This window comes from Dipodomys spectabilis, unplaced genomic scaffold, assembly GCF_019054845.1.
Source record: "Dipodomys spectabilis isolate Male_0828 unplaced genomic scaffold, ASM1905484v1 ptg000159l, whole genome shotgun sequence".
NCBI lineage: Eukaryota > Metazoa > Chordata > Mammalia > Rodentia > Heteromyidae > Dipodomys > Dipodomys spectabilis.
Genome location: NW_024870836.1, coordinates 897,506 through 922,448, shown reverse-complemented (window position 1 = coordinate 922,448; position 24,943 = coordinate 897,506). Strand labels below are relative to the sequence as shown.

The following is a 24,943-nucleotide window of genomic DNA, read 5'->3' as shown; positions in this document are numbered from 1 at the left end:
ACTGAAGGAACATTTTGTCATGGTGAATATATGGTGGTATTCTCATGATGAATATATGATAATGTTCTTCAGAGCAGCAATAGATAAATATATATTTACTACACATAGTCTAACTTGTCTATCCTTACCAACTTCTAATCTTCTAGCACACATTATCAATATATTCCAAAAAATAACTAGAAGAGTCAGGAGGTTGCCAAAATACATAAGCTTCAATGTGTTAGGTGATAAATGTGCTAATTGTATTGACTATTCTATATATTGAACATCTAGGGTGTTATCATTGTATCTCTAAATATGTACAAACACTACTTCAAAGTGAAACGAAATACAAGAAGGGTTTGAAGGCATATGCCTGTAAACATAGCTATTTGGGACAATAGTTCAAGACCAGTGTAGTTTTATCTGCAATGCTCCCCAACCACTGTCTCTGCGTGATGGAATATGTCTATCATCCCAGGTCCATGGGGATCTGAGAGCAGGAAGATTTCAATTCCATGCCATACTAGGCAAGAACTTCCACATGGCTCCATCTCAACCAAAGAAGGTTTAACACTGGCTAAGACCTATCTCCCCTACCCAGGTGAAAATGAAAATAAGAGCATTGTAGTATAAGAAACAAACAATATTGAGGGAGTTCCAGGGAGATGGTGGAGGAGAAGCTGGAGGCTAAACAAGCTCTTGCATAGAAAGCAGTTTTAGAGTTCCAGTGAACAGTCCTAAGCCAGAGAACCACACCAAGTGTGCCATCACAGGACAGAGAGTTAGGCCAGAGAGGGAAAATCCAGGCAAGGAGACAGATCTGAGCTCTTGCCAGCAGCCGCCACCGCCACGGCGACAGCCATGATGGCGGTGGCCGACCCTCCATACCTGAATCACAGAGAGTGCGGGACAAAGGAGCCAGACGCAGCAGGCGAGCAGATTCTACTCAACACCAGCAAGAACCGACAAGGAACAGACATCTTCATCCTGCAGTTCACAAACCAGAGACCACCCAGGAACCTAGAAGACTGACATCCTCACTCCTTCTCAGGGAGCAGAGGAGGGAAGGCCACCCCTCCCCCCCCCCAGTACTGGAGATCTCCATCTTGGATACCGACAAAGCTTGGCGGAGCTGCAAGCTCCAATTCAGGCCTTGGAAGAGAACAATACAGTCATTTAGCAGGTCACAAGAAGCTAACCTGACCTGACCTGCCAGACCCAGCTACATCCAGGGAAAAGTCACCCCGCTCAGGTGCCAGCCCTAGGAATGGCTTTCTTCACTGGGTAATCAGAGCCAGGGGCTGCCCCTCCCTTTAGCAGCTTTGACAATCAATGGAAATTCAATAAACAGAAACCCTGAGAATGGCTCTAGTCTGGGCTCTGTGAGTTTCTCACAAACTAGCCCCCAGGAAAAGCTACTGTTTGATGAAATGCTTCAACTCTACCCAGAACCTAGCCTCATCACACGATCTCCAAACTTGAGGAAAAACCATCTCCCTCTTTTGTGATACTCAGAGCAGATCTACCTCCCATTGAATTAACCTGGGAGAAGGATAGCAAAATCCTGGGTAAAGCAGAGCATTTTTTTGCCTGTTCGAACAAACTGACTTAAGAAACCAACCAAGCAATAGGACCACAAGCAGACCAGAGTCTCCAACAAGAGGCTGGTTACAGACACAAGGGAGATACAGGATTTTGCCCACCCCTCCCCAAAAAAAATCAAAGAACTTTTTTTTTTTCTTCTTCTTTTTTTAACTTTTATAATTTTTTTTTCTTTTCTAAAACTTTTTTAAATTTTTAATTTTTACCTTTTTTGAAAAAGATTGTTTTCTAGTAACTTTTTTTCCTCTTATAATTTTTATTTTAGGGATACATGTGTGTGCGTTTTTCTTTCTTTTTTTTCTTTCTTTTTCTAAAAATATTTTTCTACTGAACTTCTGATCTTTTTTTTTCTTCCTTTCTTATCCTTTTCACCTTTTCTTCTCTTTTGTTCTTCTTTTGTGACTTCATTATTGTTCTGCACATCCTCAGATAAACCCGAAGTTGACTATTAGACCCTATCCCCCATTGCGTACACACTTCATCCACAAATTTATTACTCATTTCATAACTTAAATTCCTTAATAGCAGTACAACTTCTTTATACCTTTATAATATTTTAAGTATTTTTATTTTTAAGTTTTTCACATCTCCTTTATATCTCTCCCCTTCTCTCATTATATTCACTTTCTTCTCCGAATAGTTTGTTTTCTGTTTACATGATATTATTAATTTTTCCTCTTCTATTTTTTCTGGTCTCTTTTCTTTTCCCTTTCTTCTTTTTTTCTCTCTTTCTACTTTCATCTTATCCAACCTATTTCCTGCTTTGAGATTATTAGGACTTAGTTAACTCTCCCTGTGCCTTCCCATATCTCTCTATTCCTATTTTTTACCCACATCTCTCCCTAACCCTAATAATTTCTGGTTTTCTAAATGTTTCTTTGCGGTTGGTAGCGCATTAATATATAATTGCTTGATGTTGAATAGATGTATCTGTTGAACTACATTGTATCTGCAGACTATTGACTGTGCATATTCAGACTTTGGTTGATGCTTGCCTTAAGAAAGTGTTCTAGCACAAAACTGGTGTTATTTTCATCCCAAACGTGCAGAGTAAGCCGCAAAAACACAAGAAAAACAGCAAGTCCCGGTATCTCAACTCCCACTCATGATAATAATGGGAAAGAACAGATAATGAGTAATCCAGAAGACAGTTCCCAAATAGCTCTACAAACACTGCTGGCAAACATGATAAATGAAAAGATTGAAAACATTCAAAGGACTCTGTATGAGTGTGATAGGGAGAGAGAGGAGGCAAACCAAAGGTCAATGCAGGAAAAGACTGAAAACCTACAAAGGAATCTGTATGAGTGTGATAGGGGGAGAGAGGAGGCAATCCAAAGGTTTATACAGGAATATCATGAGCATGAGGAAGCTACTCAAAAACTGATACAGGATTTGCTTGAACAGATTGAGAATACTCAAAGAAAAAGGCAGGAATGGAGTGAACAGGCTGAGAACACTCAAAGAGAAATACAGGAATGGCATGAACAGGAGCGGGAGGAGGCTAAGCAAAGAGTAATACAGGAATTGAGAGAGCAAGATAAGAATACACAAAGATCACTAAAGGCATTCATGGGATCCATTAACAAAGAGCTGGAGGAAGTAAGGGAGACCACAAAGGGAACGCTGAGTGGAACCCAACAGAAGGAAAGGGAGTCCAAGGAAACCATAACCAGTCAAATGAGTGATTTGAGAATAAACACTAAGCACCAAATTAAGGAAGTAAAGAAGTTCATACAAGATCTAAAACAAAGCTTCAACAAGGAATTTGAAGCCATCAAAGCTGAACAATTAGAAGGAAAAGAAATAATAAACAAAGTAGAAAGTCTTGACAGCAGGTTAGACCATGCAGAAGATCGAGTCTCAGGGATTGAAGACAGTCTAGATATTATAGAGAAAGAACATACAACCATGCAAGACAAGCCCAAAAATATTATAGATCTATCCAACACTTGGAAGACACCATCAGAAGGTGTAATCTAAGGATAATGGTTGTAGAGGAGCACCTAGAAACATAAGTTAATGGTCTAGGAAATTTGTTTAACAGAATCCTAGCAGAGAACTTCCTAAACATGCAAAAAGATAGGCCTATTCAGATACAAGAAGCTGTTAGAACTCCAAATAGACCAGACCAGAATAGGACATCCCACTGTCACATTATAATCCACAAAGCATCAATCCAGAACAAGGAAGAGATACTTAAAGATGTCAGGGAGAAAAGGTTAATCACCTATAAAGGAAAACCAATTAGAATCACCTCAGATTTCTCAGCAGAGACAATCAAAGCAAGAAGAGCCTAGAATGATATATGCCATGCCCTAAAAACAAACAAATACCAACCAAGAATACTGTACCCAGCTAAACTCTCCTTCATAACTGAAGGCCAAATAAAAACCTTCTATAGCAAAGAAAAATTGAAGCAATCTTCTCCACCAAACCAGCCCTCCAAAAGATTCTTAAAGATGTCCTACACATAGAAAATCACTGTAAAACCACAATAAAGGCCAAGAAAATGCACCCAAACTGAGAATCCAAAACCATTAGAAGAACACAGTTTTCACAGTCCCCAAGAAGGTGGATAACATGGCAGGAAATCCCAAATACCTCTCAGTCCTATCTATCAACATTAACGGACTTAACTCTCCAATTAAGCGACATAGACTGTCTAGTTGGATAAAAAAAAAAACAAGATCCTTCTATACGCTGCCTTCAGGAGTCACATCTTGCCCATAGAAACAAACAAATTTTCGATGTTAAAGGCTGGAACGAAATCTACCAAGCAAACGGCCCCCATAAACAGGCGGGAGTTGCAATCCTAATATCAGCACCACATAGATCATTTTCTAAAGTAGAACACATTTCAGGCCACAAAGCAAACTTGTCCAAATTCAGAAACATTGAATTTATACCTTGCATTCTCTCTGAACACAAGGGATTAAAATTAGAATTCAACACCAAAAGCCATCAAAGAAAATCCGGAAACACATGGAGTCTGAACAACACACTGCTGAATCATGAGTGGATCATGGAAGAGATTAGAAAGGAAATTCAAATGTTCAGGCTATTCAACAAAAATGAACACACAAATTACCAGCTCCTCTGGGACACAGCAAAGGCAGTACTCAGAGGCAAGTTTATAGCTCTGAGCTCCTACATCAACAAATAGGAAAGATTTAAACCAACAATTTAATGACATATCTAAACCTTCTTGAAAAAGAATAGCAAGATGAACCCCAATCCAGTAGACAGAAAGAAATTATTAAAATTAAATCAGAATTAAATGAATTAGAATCCAATAAACAATAGAGAGAATCAACAAAACAAATAGTTGATTCTTTCAAAAAATTAACAAAATTGAGAGACCCATAGCAAATCTTATCAGAAAAAGAAGAGAACACACCCAAATAAATAAACTGAGAGATGAGAATGGAAACATCACCACGGAAACAACCAAGATTCAGAGCATTATAAGGGAATACTTCTCAAAACTTTATGCTAATAAGTTTGGAACATGGCAGTAATGGACCTTTTCCCTCAAATATTGACATGCCAAAACTAAACCAAGATGAGTTAAACCATCTTAACAGGCCCATATCAAGCATTGAAATGCAAAGAGCAATAAGAGATCTCCCAGCTAAGAAAGTCCAAGACCAGATGGTTTTACAGCGGAATTTTACAAGGCCTTCAAAGCAGAGCTCACACCAATACTCCTCCAACTCTTCAATGAAATTGAAAGAGAAAGTTCACTACCGAAAACATTCTATGAAACCATCATAACCCTCATCCCAAAAACAGGCAGGGACTCATCAAAGAAAGAGAACTATGGACCCATTTCTTTGATGAACATTGATGCAATACTTCTCAACAAAATTTTGGCCAATCGATTTCAATAATTCACCCAAAAAATCATAGAACACGATCAAGCAGGATTCATGTCAAGGATGCAAACTTGGTTCAATATACGCAAATCAAATAATATTATTCATCACATCAACAGGAGCAAGAATAAGAACCACATGGTTATCTCAATAGATGCAGAAAAAGCATTCGACAAGATGCAACACCTCTTTATGATGAAGGGTTTGGAAAAATTAGGAATCCATGGAACATTCCTCAATACAATAAAGGCTGTATATGACAAACCTACAGCCAGCATTATACTTAATGATGAAAAACTAAATCCATTTCCTTTAACTCAGAAACAAGACAAGGATGTCCACTCTCTCCACTTCTCTTCAATCTAGTATTAGAATGCCTAGCTACAGCAATAAGACAAGATGCAGACATAAAGGGGATCCAAATAAGGAAATAGAAGTAAAACTCTCCCTCTTTGCAGATGACATGATCTTATATTTAAAGAATCCCATAGACTTCACTCCCAAATTACTGAAGCTGATTCAAAACTTTGGCAAAGTAGGAGGGTATAAAATTAACCCCCCAAAATCAATGGCTTTTCTGTATGCCAACAATGAGAAAAGTTTTGGTGAAATTAGAAAATCAACTCCATTTGTAATAGCCCTACAAAAAATAAAATACCTAGGAATTAACTTACCCAGAGAAGTGAAGGACCTCTATGATGAAAATTTTAAAATCTTGAAAAAGGAAATCAAAACAGAAAATGGCAAAACCTCCCATGCTCCTGGATTGGAAAGAGTAACATCGTGAAAATGGCAATACTTCCCAAGGCTATCTACAAATTCAATGCGATACTCATCAAAACTCCAACCTCATTCTTCAAGGAAATAGAAGAGGCAACCCAAAAATTCGTATGGAACAATAGAAGACCCTGAATAGCAAAAACGCTCCTCAACGGAAAGAACACTGCTGGAGGAATATCAATACCAAATTTGAAACTCTACTATAAAGCCATAATAATCAAAACAGCTTGGTACCAGCACAAGAACAGACCTCAGGACCAATGGAATAGAATTGAAAACCCAGAAATGAACCTAAAGACCTGTAGCCATCTAATCTTCGATAAGGGAGCTAAAATAATAGAATGGAAGAAAGACAGCCTCTTCAGTAAATGGTGCTGGCAAAATTGGTTAACTACCTGTAGAAAACTAAAGTTAGAACCTTATATATCACCCTGCACCAGAATCAACTCCATATGGATCAAAGACCTCAGAGTCAAAGCATACACTCTGAAAACATTACAGGATGGAATAGGAGAAACCCTAGGTCTCCTTGGCTCAGGCCGAAATTTTCTGAATAGAGACCCGAAACACAACAAATCAAAGAAAGGTTGGACAAATGGGATTGCATGAAGTTGCAGAGCTTCTGCACGGCAAAGGACATAGCTAGCAAGATCAATAGAAAGCCCACGGATTGGGAGAAGATCTTCACTAGCCATACAATGGACAAGGGTCTCATATCTAAAATACACTCGAAACCCAAAAAATTAAATCCCCCAACAACAAATCCTCAAAGAACAACTGCCCAATAAATAAGTGGGCTAAAGACTTAAAGAGAAACTTCTCTGAAGAAGAAAGAAGGATGGCTAATAGAAACATGAAGAAATGCTAATCTTCCCTAGCCATAAAAGAAATGGTAATCAAAACAACATTGAGATACCACCTCTCCCCAGTTAGAACGGCAAAAATCAAGAACTCTAACAACAGATGCTGGAGGGAATGTGGACAGAAGGGAACCTTACTGTATTGTTGGTGGGAGTGTAAACTTGTTCAACCACTTTGGAAAGCAGTATGGAAGTTTCTCAAAACACTTCACTTAGAGCTCCCCTAAGACCCAGCAATCCCACTTTTGGGCATTTAGCCAAATGTTTATATACAAGACCACACTAAAGCTACCAGCATAACTATGTTTATTGCAGCATTATTTACCATAGCTAAGATATGGAACCAACCCAGAAGCCCCTCAGTAGATGAATGGATCAAGAAAATGTGGTATATATATACACAATGGAATTCTATGCCTCCATCAGAAAGAATGACATTGTCCCATTTGTTAGGAAATGGAAAGGCTTGGAAAAATTGTATTAAGTGAAGTAAGGCAAGCCCAAAGAAACATAGGTCCCATGATTTCCCTTATTTGCAATATCTAGTATATGTATGAGTCAAGCAGAAAAGGTCAGATAATATGATGTTAGGAAAATGAACCCTTAGATATCTATTTAAATGTTTTTTTTCTTTTACTCATTTGTTTCTAACGCATTTATAAGATTATTTCCTTGGTGCTGTTTATTTCCCTCCCCCACAGTATAACCCCTGCTTTCCCTATATTTTATGTCGGTAAAACTTGGGGAGGAGAAGAGGGAAATCAAGTCGTTTAAGGATACAGGTGGACCGGTTGCAACACTGAAAAGTACAAGTTGTCATGTCGAAAACGAACTTTACAACTTTGGTGTGGCGGGGGGTGGGGGGAGGATTGGGTTGGGGGACTGGGAGAGGCTGGGAAAGGATGTGAAGGGTAAACAAAGGAGGAGGCTGCAATGCTTGATTAGAAATGTACTCATTATCTTGCCCATGTAATTGTATCCCCTCTGTACAGTATGTTCATAATAAAAATAAAAAAATGAAAAAAAAGAAACAAACAATATTAAACCTGCCAAAATAAACCATCATGAACAACACACAACTAGTGTTTGTTCCTCATACCATTCATCTGAACTATAGCTTGGATTATATATGTGAACCAGGGGCATTAAGCAGTTCATCATTTTACAAATGAGTATTTGAGTGTCTGCTTTGACTCCCAAGGTTTTGATCCATTTGGAGTTGATTTTGGTGCAGGGTGATAGATAAGGATGGAGCTTTAGTATTCTATAAGTAGTTAACCAATTTTGCCAGCACCATTTACTGAAGAGGCTGTCTTTCTTCCATTCTTTTTTTTAGCTCCCTTATCAAAGATGAGATGACTATACATCTGTAGGTTCATTTCTGGGCTTTCAATTCTATTCCAATGGTCCTGAAGTCTGTTCTGTTGCCAGTACCAAGCTGTTTGGATTACTATGGCTTTGTAGTTGAGTTTGAAATTTGGTATTGATATTCCTCCAGCACTATATTGTCTGTTAAGGTTCGTTTTGGCTATTTGGGGTCTTTTATTATTCCATGTGAATTTTTGGATTGCTTCCTTTATTTCCTTGAAGAATGAAGTTGGAATATTGAGAGGTATCACATTTGTAGGGTGCCTTGGGTAGTATTGCCATTTTAACGATATTAATCCTTCTAATCCAGGAGCAAGGGATATTTTTCCACTTTGCAAGTTCTGTTTTATTGTCTTTTTCAGGTCTTTAAATGTTTTCATCATAGAGGTCCTGCACTTCTTGGTTAAGTTAATTCCTAGGGATTTTATTTTTTGTGGGGCTATGATAAATGGAGTTGCTTTCCTAATTTAAGCCATGCTTTTCTCATTGTTGGAATAGAGAAAAGACATTTTTTGAGGGTTAATTTCATACCCTGCTACTTTGCCAAAGTTTTGAATCAGCTGAAGTAATTTGGGAGTGGAGCACGTGAATAGGAGAAACCCTAGATCTCCTTGGCACAGGACAAAATTTTCTTAATAGAGGCCCAGAAACACAAATAATCAAAGAAAGGTTGGGCAAATGGGATTGCATGAAATTGCAGAGCTTCTTCATGGCAAATGATATAGCTAGGAAGATCAGTAGAAAGCCCACAGACTGGGAGAAAATGTTCACTAGCCATACAATGGACAAAGGTCTCATATCTAAAATATACCTGTTATTCAAAAAATTAAATCGCCCAACCACAAATCCTCAAAGAAACAACTGCCCAATAAATAAGTCAAGACTTAAAGAGAAACTTCTTTGAAGAGGAAATAAGGATAGCCAATAGACACATGAAGAAATGCTCAACTTCCCTAACCATAACATAAATGTAAATCAAAACAACATTAAGAGACCACCTCACCCCAGTTAGAATGGCTAGAATCAAGAACTCTAATAACAGATGCTGGAAGGGATGTGGACAGAAAGGAACCTTACTGCATTGTTGATGGGAGTGTAAACTTGTTCAACCACTTTGGAAAGCCGTATGGAGGTTCCTGAAAAGACTCCACATGAAGCTCCCCTATGACCCAGTAATCCAACTTTTGGAAAGTTACCCAAATGATCACAAACAGGACCATAAGAAACTACCAGCATAGCTATGTTTATTGCAGCATTATTTACCATAGCAATGATATATCCAACCCAGATGTCACTCATTAGATGAATGGATCAAGAAAATTTGGTCTATATACACAATAGAATTCTATGCTTCCATCAGAAAGAATGACATTACACTTTTTGTAAGGAAATTGAAAAGCGTGGAAAAAATTATATTAAGTGACATAAGCCAGGCCCAAAGAAACAGAGGTCCCATGTTTACCCATATTTGCAATAACTAGTATATGTCTGAGACAAGCAGAAAAGTTCAGATAAGTGGATGTTAAGTGAAATGAACCCCAAGAGAAGGATCCAAATGATTTTTCTTTCTTGTGATTGATTCTCACATATTTATAAGATGATTTCTTTGTTGCTTTGTATGTCCCTCCCCTACGATATAACCCTGCTTTTACTGTATTTGATTTTGGTATAATTTGTGGAGAGGAATGGAAACAACAAATGGTTTAAGTAGGGATACAGGTGGACCCGTTGCATCAATGAGATATACAAGACGTTGTTGAAAAACAAACTTTACAACTTTGGCCGGGGGGGGATGGGGAGTGCGGTGTGTGGTGGTGGGGAGGTGTGTGTGGGGGAGATAAGAAGGGATCAGAAGGGGAAACAAAGGATGGGGCAACAATGCTTGAGAAGAAATGCACTCATTACATTGCCCAAGTAATTGTAACCCCTCTGTATTGTATTTTCACAATTAAAAAAAGACTTTTTGAAGACAGGTGTCAATGGCTCATGCCTGTAATCCCAGCTTCTCATGAGGCTGAGATCTGAGGATTGCAGTTCTAAGCCAGCCCATGAAGAAAAGTCCCCAGAAGACTCTTTTTCCAATTAACATCTCAAAAGCCAGAAGTGGCTCCGTGACTCAATTCGTAGAGTGCTAACTAACTTGAGCACAGAGTCTCAGGGACAGTGCCCAGGCCCTGAGTTCAAGCTGCACAATTGACAAAAAAATAAACATTTCAAAGTCTGAATTACTTGTGAACTAAAATGTCAGCATTGGTATATAATTCTATAATCTTCTACAGATTTCATTATATTTGTGGTTAGAAAAAGTAGCACTTGAATAAAGGACTTTTTTTTCATAAATTAGGACAGATTGTTCTCTAACTAGAGGAAATTGCTGGACTCATACATAATATTTTGGTTGGTTTTTGTTTTGTTTTTAGGACAGGATGAGAAACCTTATTTCTGCCAATGGCCATTTGGATATGTATAACATCATTCACAGGCCATGCAGAATTAACAGTAAAGACAGGACACAGTCAACTGGCAATAAACTTATTTGTCTTTATGCCATGTTCCAAATGATTTTTTTAGCTTATTTTTCCCCATGCCCTATAGTTTCCTATTCCTGATTTCCTCAAAATACAAGCATGTTCCACCAATTCAGATTTGAGTCAGGCAATATGTAGTATTAGTGCCAAGAGTCGAAGAAAATTGTAATACAACCAGGGAAGCATGAAACCAACACTTTAGCAGCTGGACACTGAGGACTCAGGCCTATAATCCTTGCTACTCAGGAGGCTGATGATCACAGTTCAAAGCCAGCTGGAGTGAGAAAATCTGTGAGACCTTTTTCTCCAATTAACATCCAAACAGCCATAAAGGGAGCTGAGGCTTGAGAGGTAGAGTAACCTTGATTACAAAAACTCAGGGGTAGCACCCAATCCTGAGTTCAGCTGAAGGTCAAGCACAAAAACAAAACAATCAACAACAACAAAAAAACCGGGAGAAAGCTCATTTGTCTACAAGACAAATGTACACATTACATGAATTGTGAAATGGTAACATCGCTGTACACACCTTAGTAACAATTACATTTAAAAAATAATCTGAGAAATCCCGAAGCCATGGAGCCTAATGATGCGCATCTACTTTCTAGAATTTCAAAGTCCCATTCTCTGACCTGGTAGCACACAGGTTGTAGCCCAGGGTGATGAGAAAATATGAAGCCAGAGATCCTTTCAGATTGTCCTACCAACTCTTTTATTACTTTAAGCAAAAAAACAAAACAAAGCAAAGTAAACAAAATAGACTTTATGGTTAATTAAGCTGCAATTAAATATTCCAGGCCAAATTATATTGTTAAATGATGAGTTAGTACATATGTTTTGTAGATACTGAACTCACATGTGTCACAAAAATATCCATGAGTTCATAACTAGAAACTTTGAAGTGTAAAGTATATTAATTAGGTGAGTTTCATTAGGTAGCCAATGAAGAGAACACCGCACTGTATTCAGTCTGGTAAAATCGTTTATTTACTGAACTGCTGCCCATGCCATATATGGTGGAAAGGCATGTACAAAAAAATAGAGCGACCCAACCTTGAGCCAGGATTCATCTAGGCGAAGGACCGAATGAGGTGTGGCCAGGTGGGGGAAAAGTCTGTCCACACTGGATCTAGATGTGACTTCAAGGCCTGGGACTCTCCTCTGGTCAGATGGAAAGTGTGACCAGAGGCTGACCAGGTTGTGACTTAGCAGGAGGGGGAAGTGGCTGCCTCCAGGTGTGCCAGATACCCAGATAATACATGAAGGGTGGAAACTAAGCCAAGAAGTGGGGAGGTGTCTGCATAGAGTCTGCATGGCCTGGAGCAAACCTAATACCAAATACAGGTAGTACCTCTGCCATGTGACTCTTGACTCCAAACAGTTCATTCTCAATTATTTTCTTTCTTTCTCTCCTTCTTTCTCTCTCTCTCTCCTTTCTCTCTCTCTCTCCTTCTCTCTCTCTCTCTCTCTCTCTTTCTTTCTTTGTATCTTTCTGTCTTCCTTCCTTCCTTCCTTCCTTTTTTCCTTCCTTCCTTCCTTTCCTCCTTCTCTGTCTCTGTCTCTGTCTCTCTGTCTCTCTCTGTCTCTCTCTCTCTCTCTTTCTATTTCTCCTCTCACTCATTCTCCCTCTCTCCCCTACTGAACACTTTCTGAGTTGAACTCACAGGCTTGGAAGAGCAGCTCAATTGACGAATGTGAAATTTAATTTAATGTTACCTTACACCTCAACAGCATGGCATCTCATGCCATTTGGAGGAGGAAAGCAAGCACGCTCACTGCATTTTCTGAGGTCCATCCTGGGAAGGTGTGGAAGATTCCACCCTCCTCTTGGGCAAATCTCAGCCCAGTTTCTGCATCAGGAGAGGTGACTGCCTCCAAGTGTGCCAGTTACCATGTGACGCAGATACTAGTCAGAGACTTAGCCTCTTGTGGTGCTGAGATTAATGGCATGATTCAACATGATCCACTAGATTGTTAGGATTGGGACTTCCTAAATTTTTGGTTAGGCTTTGTTCAAATTGTGATCTATTTATTTCTGATTGCTAACCATGATTAAACATGTGAGCCAGCACATCAAACCATTTAAAGTCTTTTATCACACATGGAAGACATGAAGTTTCTTTTCCCAAGTGACATACAAGTTGACAGACAGCAAAAGTAAATCCTTAATTCTGGTCTAGATGTGTTTTTAATGTGAAACAAAATTACTTAGCAAAATATCTGACTACTGTGATTATACTTTCAAATTTACCTTATATTTCAATATCAAACCACCTATATTAGCCAATGATTAACTCAAATTACCTGTAATCATTTATTTCTGTCATATCTTCTAAAGGTAGGCAGAACAAGAAAGACTAGACTTGTTAGGGGCAGGGTCTCCTGTGGAGTAGGTGGGACTTTAGGATGGAGGCTGGCAGGTGGACAGGTTTTCAGTGGAAAAACGTGGCGTCACTGTGGAGGAGGCTGTTTGGGGCAGAGCTTGGAGGAAGAAGATCAAGGTTACAAAGGAGGAGGTTACTTAGAGGAGGGGTTCTGGTGGAACATTGTGAGCCCTAGTGGGCATGTAGGGTGGTGATTCACATAAGGCAGGGAAGAGAAAGGAGCCTGACAGAAGTTGGGGTTTCTGATGCAGTAATGTGGAACTATTAGGGAGAGGTTTTTTGGGGTCTGGTTTTGAGAGGATAAGGCGATGCTAGAAAAACGTGGGCTAGAAAGTGACGGGGTTCCTCGTGGAGAATGGCAGGCCTTTGGAAAGTGTGTTAGGGTGGAGGTGGGGTTTCTGGCAGAGCAGGATGTAGTTGCAATATATGGAGGAGTTTTTCAGAACCAGGGCTTTGTGACAGCAGGGATAGGATACAGTGGACTAGACTGGTTAGGACGGGGTTTCTGGTATAGCCAGTCACCACTTCGAAAAGAGGAGTAAGTTTGGGTGGGAATTAAGTGTTGCAAGGCAGGACAAGGACTTTGGACAGGGTTTCCAGTAGTGCAAGGCAACCTTCACCAAGGGACTATTGAGGGACAGTGATTTACAGTTGAGCCTGTGAGTCTTCCAGAGGGAAGCCAACTGGTGCAGTGGTTTCCAGTGGAGCAATGTGGGTGTTGAGAGATGGGATAGTGTGGTGGGGGTTTTCTAGTGGGGTTTTTCTGGAGCAGGGCAGGGCTTGGATCCATGGGCCTGTTGGAGGAAGGGCTATGAAAAGGAGTGGAAGGTCTACAAAGGTGTAGGATATTATGGGCAGGATATCTGGTGTAGTACCGTGTGTATCTGAGGGAGGACCCAATAGAGGGGGGTTTATCTGGGGAGCAATGCAGGGCATTGAAAAGGTAGATATGGGAGGTGGAGAGGCTTGTGGTGAAGCAAGGCTGGCATTCCAGGCAGGAGATGGGCTGTGTGACAAGCTTCTGACCAACCAAGGTGGGTCTTCAAGGGCAGTTATAGGGAAGTGGACGTGTTTGGTATAGCATGATGGGCTTTGTGGGAAAGATTATGTTTAGGGCTAGATTTAAGAGGTTAGGCCACTTAAAAGTAGACTAGTTATGGGCGGAGTTTCTGATGAAACAAGGTAGGGCTTGAGGAAGAAGTCTGCTTGGGGGTGGGGAATGAAAGGAAAGGGAGGAGCTTGGAGGTACTACGATATGGGGGCAATGGGAATGTGAGGGACTAGCGTAGTTAGGGATGAGTTATATGGTGGATGAAGTGAGAATTAGAGGGAAGAGCCAATGTAGGTGTGGTTGTTGGTGCAGCAAGGAGGGACATAGAAGGAGGCGATATAGATGTGGCCTGGTTTCTGGTGGTGCAGAGCAGGGATTCCAGGAAGGGGTGGAGTAGAGGAATGCTTTCCCTGTAGCAGAGGAGGACTTTCAGGAAGGTCACAGTCAGGACTTTGAAAGTTTATAGCAGGACTACCAGGGGGTAGGTTACTTAAGGTTGTGCTTTTTAAGAAGGAGAAATGTGTTTCCAGTGGATTCAGTCAAGTTTTATAGGAAGTAGGGATAGGAAAGTGGCAAGACTTATTGAAGAGTGGAGCTACAAAAAGTAAACCGTTACTGTTAATAGAACACAATTTTCTGTAAGTTTTGAATTATATTACTTTTATGTATGCGAGAGATACTGGAGAAAGTAACCAAGTAATAATTCCTTCCTAGTGAAATTTTTCTTTATTCCAATTGAGTGAAAATAAAACCACAGGTCACATTAGGCTGAGAGACACAAAGTGGACTAAGACACATAAAGCATTGGAATTGATTCCCTAGCACAACCTTTAAGGACCACAAATAAAATTTTAAAATGTCTCACTTAGTCACAATGGACACTCTATTGCCTTAAAATTGTGAATGAATAGAACCTTTACTCTGACCATTTTAGAAATCATAAAAATAAGTGGCAATGTTTTAACTTTATATAACATTGGAAAGTATACTAAAAATAATTAGGAAAATCTAAAATTGTACACAGAATGTTTGTTCTCCAGCAACAATTTTAATCTAAAAGAATTTAAAACCAGAAAATTGCCAAATAGTGAGTTTGCAGCATTGTTTCCTTTTAGTTCTCAAAATGGTGACTTAAGCAATGTGTCTTTATCATTGGATGCATCGATGTTAAACATATCTAAGAATGTGAAGCACTACTATACAAACCCTGAAGAAACTCAGAAGGATCTGTGAAATGATGTTGCAATAAAATTGATGACTAATTACAGTAGGAATTGATCTTCACTAGGCCCAAAAATATTTTCCAGAAAAGGCTACATTGAAAAAAAAAAAAAACAATGAAAAGAAAGCAGGGAGGCAGACTTTGAAGTAAACATTATCCAATGAACAACATCTATGGAGCCATGATTGCAATCTTCTTTTACCTAAGTTACAGTTACTGACCCATGTTCTTCCCTAATGCCAAATAACAATACCATGACAATGCAGTAATCATTTTCAAGGCATTAGACTTTACAGAAAGAATTCAATGAATGTATTGCTAGAAAATAAAGATAGATGTCTGAGATAAAGATGGAAGAAAATATCCAGAATTTCTGTCCCTTCGAGGTGAAGAGGGGTACAAGCCAAAGCACAAGGAGAACGGATGGAAGTACAGTAGTGCACACCAGCAGTTCCCAAGGTGCAATGTTGAATGTAACAGGGGAGAAAATCAACATGACCATCAAAGGACTTAGCACTTGAGAGTAGAGGGAATTACATGAAAATACATGGAGAATTACAAAGGATGCCCTTGCATATTTGGCAGAGGTGTGCATGGCATAGAATTCTAAAATATGTGGAGATATTATAAGAAACTACTTGTACTCAAATGGTACAATGATCAGTAATAAACATGATTACAGGACATTGAATAATCATAAAGGTCTTGCTTCAGTAGTAGATAAATTCTGTTTTGAAACACCTAACATACTATAAAACCAAGAGAAGAAGTTTCAAATTATATATAAGTGACTTGACTGCAACAAGAGAGTTCAAAAAATAAAATCACATAATGTGGATGCAAAAGGTTAACATTATAAAGGTAATCTTTAAACAATTCATATTTTATGTGACTAGTACTGATTATAAATTATTTTTTTTCCTTACATATTTTGGATTCACAAAACAACAAACAACAAAACAAAACAAAACAAATGACCCTTGACAATAGAGCTGGATGCCAGTATCTCTATCTTACTAGGCTGAGATTGGAAGCTCATGGTTCACACACATGGCTGGAGTAGCAATCCATGAGACATTTATGTTCAATTGTTCAATCAAAGACAGAATGAAACATTGGTTCAAATAGTACAGACTCAGTCAGTCATGAGTGAAAAAAAAAACTAGCAAGAATTTGAGGCTCCAAGGCAAGTTTCATTACTGCACACACACGCGCGCGCACACACACACACACACAAACCCACACACACAAATGGAATCAGAGAGGAAGAGGGAGAGAAAAAAGGGATTGTTAATAGTTTAAAAAGTGAACCTTTCTGATGGAGGCATAGAATTCCATTGTGTATATATACCACATTTTCTTGATCCATTCATCTACTGAGGGACATCATGGTTGGTTCCATATCTTAGCTCTGGTAAATAATGCTGCAATAAACATAGTCGTGCTGGTAGCTTTTTTGCGGCCTTGTTTGTGATCATTTGGGTAAATGCCCAAAAGTGCGATTGCTGGGTCATAGGGGAGCTCTATGTGGAGTTTTTTGAACCTCCATACTGCTTTCCAAAATGGTTGAACAAATTTACACTCCCACCAACAATGCACTAAGGTTCCATTCTGTCCACATCCCCTCAAGCATCTGTTGTTGTTAGAGTTCTTGATTATAGCCATTTGATACAGGTGGATCCATTGCAACAATGAGATGTACAAGTCGTTATGTGGAAAAACAAACATTACCACTTATGGGGAGGAGGAGGACATGGTGGGGGACGGGGGACTGATGGGAAGGGATGGGAAGGGGAAACCAAGAGGGAGGCTACAATGCTTGATAAGAAATGTAATCATTATCTTGCCCATGTAATTTTAACCCCTCAATACAGTATTTTCACAATGAAAAAAATAAAAGTGAACCTATCTGCCAGGACTATCCTAAGCATACATTAATTAATGAAAATGAGGGAAACCATGGATCCTATGTTACTTTGAGTCTGGCTTCCTTCACATAATGTAATTTTTCCAAGTCTTTCCATTTTGTTAAGAAAGAGGCTCTGTCATTCTTTCTGATAGAAGCATGAAATTCCATTGTGTATATATACCACATTTTCTGGATCCACTCACCTATTGAGGGGCATCTGGATTGGCTCCATATTTTAGCTATGATAATAATGCTGCAAAAACATAGTTGTGCTGGTAGTTTTAGTGTATGTGTATGACAAAGATATGACAATAAGTATATATCTAAAGGTGGAGGCATGAATATGTTAAAAACAGGAATGAGAAAAGGATGTCCACTCTCTCTACTACTCTTCAATATAGTAGTGTACTTTCTAGCAAGAGCAATAGGCAAGAGAAAACCATAAAGGGGATGCAAATAGGGAAGAAGTAAAACTATCCCTTTTCACAAATGAAATGATCCTGTATATAAAGGACCCTATAGCTTCCTTCCTCAAGTTAGTAAAGGTGATGCTAACTTTCAGCAATGTAGGAGGGTATAAAAAACCACAAGAATCAGTAGATTTTCTGTGTTACCAACAATGGGACTGATAGATTAAACCATAATATTCTGCAATTGTGGCCAGCCTGGAGCACATTTTCCCAAGAATATTCTGTAGTGTAAAAGAGGAACAACTATCAAAATAAAGGTGAAAATACTTGTCTGCTACAGACTGATTCATGTTGCTTATATCGGTTGTTGTTTTCATTACTTCAAACACATGGATAATTTATATTAGGATTACAAAAATTGCAAAGGATTAATGGAATCACCATTCAGTTTACTTTCATATATCCAATATAATACACTTAACCCCTTACGGAAAATTAAGTCCAACTGTATAAACAATGTCAGGAATATAAAATAAGCCTCAGTAAGTATTATCTGGCACAAATACACCATCATCTACTCAGAAATTCAGTCTCTCTATAAATATTTATTTGGTACAAAATAATAAAAATTTAATTAATGAATATGACTTTTAAGTGTCATCTGAAATACTCCTCGTGTATATAATTTATATAATTGTATTGATGTCACCTAGACAGGAATTTAACATGCGTGTAGAAATCAAATTTCCACAATTTAAGCTAGATGAGAGGAGTCATATCTTCGTGTACTGTGTGGTGTGAATTTTACCACAAGGCTGCACCCTTCAACCTAATACCAAATTCATGTGCAATAATTTCCTATTTGATGTTGAGTGCTAAGTGTAGAATACAATTTGAATTACCACATCAATTTACATAAATGAAACAATAATGACGTATTGTTTAAATTTTAATGCTTCTCAATTTTACAATTCCTGAAATATATCATTAAAATTAGTTTCACATTTTTCTTTTCTATAGCTACTAAAATTATACATTAAACATTCAATATTAAGAAATCAATAATAAGTAACCTATTATTATAATGATATACTATTAAACTGTGATTTGAAGTATATTTCTAACAAATTGTGATGTAAAAAACATTTAATAGAATTATGGGTAATATTTTTTAAACTCACCAGCTTGTTATTTGTTTCCTAGTTGTGTCATTTTTTATTGTTCCAAGTCATCTCTCCATGTTCATTGATTTTTATATATTTTTTGGGGGGGCGTCTGGCCGTGGGGCCTGAACTCTGGGCCTGGGCACTTTCCCTCAGCTCTTCAGCTCAAGGCTAGCGCTCTACCACTTGAGCCACAACACCACTTCCACCTTTTTTCTTTTTGTTTATGTGGTGCTGAGGAATTGAACCCAGGGTCTCAGGCATGCAAGGCAAGTGCTCTACTACTGAGCCACCTTCCCAGCCCTCCACCTTAATTGTTTAGTTTTCTATTTTATCTCTATTGGTTTGCTGATTGTGCATTTTCCCCTTTTTAGTGACTGACATGAGGATGAAAATCTGTATGATAGCTTATTACTTCCTATGTTACTGTAAAATTCCTGTTGTCTACAGCTGTTCTACTCTTCATTGTATAATACAGTATTTCCCCCACTTCCATCTCCTGTATTTCTGCTCTCATGTATGTTATTTTATTATTTAAATTTTATTGTCAAGGTAATGTACAAAGGGGTTATAGTTACATAAGTAAGGTAATGAATTCCTTTTTTTCTAACTTGTTACCCCTTCCTTCATTTTTCTCCCTCTTCCCTCCCAAACCCCCCAAGAGTACTTCCAATATATTGTCTTGTGATTATCACTTTTGCATAGGTTTCCCCTTTGTCCTTTGTCTCTCGATTTTTTTCTCTTTCACTTCCCTAGTTGAGACCAACATATTTACAAAACTCAGGGTATCAAAATCAAATATAGTGATAAGTCGGGAAAACACAAAAGGTTAAAAAGAAATCACACAGTACGTTAAGAACAACAACAAATAACATGTCTTGGAGTTCATTTCGCTTGGAATCACCTTATATGGTCATATGTACTTAACAATTGAGCTATTCTGGTCATCTACTAAGATTATCCTTGATGTACACAATAATCCTCCCCTATTACCCAGTAATCCCACTTCTGGGTATTTATCACAGTGACCCCAAACAAGGCACAATTATGTTTATCACAGTATTATTTACCATAGCTAAGATATGGAATCAACCCAGATGCACCTCAGTAGATGAATTGATCACGAAAATGTAACACACACACACACACACACACACACACACACACACACACACACATACACACCTATATACACATGGAATACTATGCTTCCATCAGAAAGAATAATACCACCTCTTTGTCAGGAAATGGAAGATATTGGAAAAAATCACATTAACTGAAGTAAGCCAGACTTAAAGAAACATATGTCCAATGGGTTCCCTTATTTGTAATAATTAGTTTATATCAAAGATAATCTCATGTATTTTAATTTGACATTGTGTTCTATGTTGAGCATACAACATTATTGCTATCTTATTTGTTATTATTTCTACAAACCGGCAGGTATATTTAAAGAATTATGTTAATCTCAACCATTACTGAAGGAGAACAACTAAAAGAGCAACCCCTACAAGGAAGAACAACTCCTACTTAATTAGCTTCATTTCTATGTAAAGCCAGTGTTGTCCGCTGCATCCTCATATTGTACATTACAACTCTATACTTGGTCATCCTGTATATCTACTATCATCTATATTGTGACATAAATGCCCCAGAAATTCCAGTTTGCTTTACTTTTTGAAAAATTTCTCTGTTGTTTTAGGTTGGTGTGTGTGTGTGTGTGTGTGTGTGTGTGTGTGTGTGTGTGTGTGTGTGTGTGTGTGTTGGACAAAGATCAGAAGACAACATTTTTCTTTATTTAGAATACATCTTTCAGGTCATTGTAAGTTGTGGCTAACGGGAGAAGTCTCTTGCTAGTTTAGGGATGAAACAAAAATGTATTTGTGCATGCACCACAGTTGCTTTATTAGTCTGTAGTTGAACACATAACTTTGATTTATATCTTGCTTGTTGTGGATAATGTGAATAACAATGAACTATAGATGTATTTACTAGTTACCCAGAGAGAAATAATCATATGATTGGTGGGTCAGATGATATTTCAACTCTGTATTTCTTTAGAAAACTCCATACTACTTTCTAGAATGAGAATAATAACCGGTATTTTAACCACGAGTGTAGAAAATTTCCTTTTCTCCACACTATCACCAACATAATTACGTTTTGAGTTTTTTGAAAAGGCAGGTTTTTATTATGTGCAGTACCCAGACTGGCCTTAGGCTCAAATCCTCTTACTCCAACCTTCCAAATGCTTGGAATTACAAGCCTTTACCACCACACCAAGTTCCTTTGATTTTTTTGATGAGTTATAATAGTTATGAAGTAGTATCATAATAATTTTGAATTGCATTTCTCTAATGACTTCTGTTCACAAAGCATTAATCCAGCATAGAAGTGGTATTAAACACAACTTTGTAAACCCACTGGTGATTTTCAGGGCATTTTGCAAAATATGGCTATTCAGAACTTTTGTCGATTTTTAATCAAGTTCCTTGTTAATCTCATCTTTAATCTCTATATACAAAATCAATAATTAATTCAATATAGTAGAAAGGAAAAAAATTGAGCAACTCCTCACAATTTTCAATTTTCAATAACATGATATTGCTTAAATCATTTTCTGTTTACGCTTGAGACTATATAACTCAATTTATTTAGACCTTTTACAAGGCTCTCTGTATTTTATTTATTTTATGCTGATTGCTCTTTCCAAATCCTGCATGTCTAATTCTCCTTGGTTTCTTGCAGTCTCATGTAGTTCAGGTTTCAAACTGAAGAATAAATTGAAGGAAGCAACCCAAAAATAGAGTTCCTCTCATCTGATGATTCCTCTACAAGAATGAGGAAAGAGTTCATCCTGCTAAGGACTTTTGTATGATAGGATATCAAAAGGAGAATTCATTCTTCTATGTCTTCCCTGCCTTTGCAATTTACCTTAAATGATGTAAAACTCAATATACTGCTCAGTTACTTTTACGTTTTATGAGTTTTGCACATTATCATATGGACTTCACCCCAGTCTACAGCATTCCTTCATTATTCTGTCACTGATAGTTTTACACTATCAAGACATAAGATAACCAGTTTGATTTACAGCATGAGAAGTTATCCAGCTGGTTTCCTTGGAAGCACAGCATAGTCAATAAATAACATTACTTCTGGTTGCTCACTACATGTAATGATTCCTGTGATATATATCACATTCTGTTTAATATTAAAAAAAACTACTGGGTAAACTGAAAGCTCATTCATAGAAGTTTATGTTAAGTATTTCACAAGTTTTATGTCTCTTAGGTCTTAAAAAATTTGCTGTAATGCTAATGTTATTACCATTTTAGTGTTGAGAAAAATTGTAATTCAAGGCACTAAGTGCATTGCCCAAAGACATATAGTGAGGAAGGAAATGAGTCAAAGTTTCCAAAACCCTTTCAGCAATACAAAAATGTAGGTAAAATCTCTCCATTCTCTTATACTCTCAATTCAATATTCATATTGTCCAATAAATAATAGCATAAAAAATATTGCCCACGGTAATTGTTTTCTATCACATTTTGTCTTCAACACAGACTGAGTTGGTGACTTTGGGTTATCATGCACAGTGCTGAGATTATAAATTGAGGTCCAAAGAGAGCCAAATTTTTCTGTCCCACAGTTCCAGTATTCTTTTTAAAAAGTACTAAAACTTTTAAATACCATTACTTACTGTCTTTTAAGTATCCCAAAACGTAAACAATTCACATATAGTCACTCCAAAATGCTTTAAAAGTAGGAAATAATAAAACAGGCCCTCCTGAACTAAAGTTTCTTCTACATTTAAAATTATTCCTAAAGCCTTGTACTGGTTTGTCATACCTGTAATCTTGTCTACCCGGCATATCTACAAAGGAGCATGGGATCTGTGAATAGGAGTTGGAAGCCAATTAAGGCAAAAAAAAATCAAAGTATTATTTTTCAAAAATTTAAATGAACTAGCAAAGGTCCAGGAATGGAGATGTAGCTCATATAATAGCTCACAAAGCTAGAGAGGAAAGGCCTTGCAAATCCTTGAAGCTCTGAGTTCAAACACTGGGCATGCCAACATGCACGCACACACGCGCACACACACGCACACACATACACTTATTCAAAATATCTTCAGGTCAGTATTTTGCATTAATTTCTTGTTTAATAATATTATATGGTTAAAATAATGGAAATAAACGCTTCCATCATTTTTAAACCTTTTTTATTGTAAAAATACTGTACAGAGGGGTTACAGTTACATGAGCAAAGTAATGAGTATATTTCCTATCTAACATTGTTACCTCCCCCTTTGTTTTTCCCCAACTACCTCTCCCTTACACCTCCACAAGTACACACTTCACCCCACCCCCCACCCTGCCTAAATTGTAAAGTTAGTATTTCAACATAGTGTCTTGGGCAACTCATTGTTATAATGGGTCAAACAGTATCTCTATTTGAGCATTTTGGTTTTTCCCTTTCCCTCTCCAAATTAGAGAAGTGTATATAAAAGATGCAGGTGCATCAACACCAAATACAGTGAAAACAGGGGTTATACCGTGTGGGACGACCAAATTAAAAAAACATCTCATCGTACATTATAAGTGCATTAGAAACAACAGCAAGAAAGGAAAAACACACACTTGTGTCCCTAGCTTGGGTTCATTTAGTTTAACATCACCTTATCTAGTCATATGCACATAGCTTTGGACCATTTCTGCTTTTCCCAGACATATATAACTTCTTGCAAATAAGGGATACCATGGGACCTATGTTTCTTTGGACTTGGCCTATTTCAGTTAATATAAATTTTTCCAAGTCTTTCCATTTTCTAACCACTTGGGCAATGTCATTATTTCTGATGGATGATAGAATTCCATCACACACACACACACACACACACACACACACACACACACACACACACAATGTTTTCTTGATCCATTAATCTATTGTGGGGCATCGGGGTTGGTTCCATATCTAAGCTATGGTAAATAATGTTGCAATAAACATAGTTGTGCTGGTAGTTTTAGAATGGCCTTGTTAGTGATCATTTGGGTGAATGCACAAAAGTGGGATTGCTGGGTCATAGAGGTGCTCTATGTGTAACCCTTTGAGGAACATCTATACTGCTTTCTAAGTGCGTGAACAAGTTTACACTCCCACCAAGAATATAGTAGGGTTCCCTTCTGGTCACATGCCCTCCAGCATCTGTTGTTGTGGAACGCTTCATGAATTTGGGTGTCATCCTTGCGCAGGGGCCATGCTAATCTTCTCTGTATTGTTCCACTTTTAGTGTATGTGCTGCCGAATTGAGCACAGAACATTTTTTATATATAAAGTGGAATTGATTTTTTTAAACTAGATAATTCAACAAAAACAAGTTCAAAAGAATTGTGAAATTTTAGAACCAGGTATTTGTTACATAAGCACACATTTAAGAATAAAGTCAAGATTGATATGACAAAAACAAAATGAGTCCAGATGTTTGTTGTTCAAGAGATGTGTAGGAGGAGGAATTCAATTATTCTATACAGGGCACCTCTCATAATGAACACTGCAGCAAGTGTTAAGGTGTGTTAAAAGTTTTAATGTTTTAAATATGTTTAATTTTGGGAACCTGCTTATATATGCAAAAATTAAGACTGTCAGGTCATAAAACTTTTCCATAAAGTATTTAAGATTTATGGTAGCTGACATATATTACTAAGTATGTACATTTCAGAGTTTATACAAAATTTATTAATGAGAAGTTGCAAAGTCTTTGCGTAAAGAAACAGAGCAAAGAGATAAGACTTTAACTATA

At 37.8% G+C, this 24,943-nt stretch overlaps 1 non-coding gene across 1 annotated transcript; it reads right to left on the bottom strand.

The window, feature by feature from the left end:
• Positions 1-24,350: 24,350 nt before the first annotated feature.
• On the bottom strand, positions 24,351-24,457 carry LOC122119002. The gene has a single exon (XR_006149490.1). It is a non-coding gene; the product is annotated as a U6 spliceosomal RNA (small nuclear RNA).
• Positions 24,458-24,943: the final 486 nt, after the last annotated feature.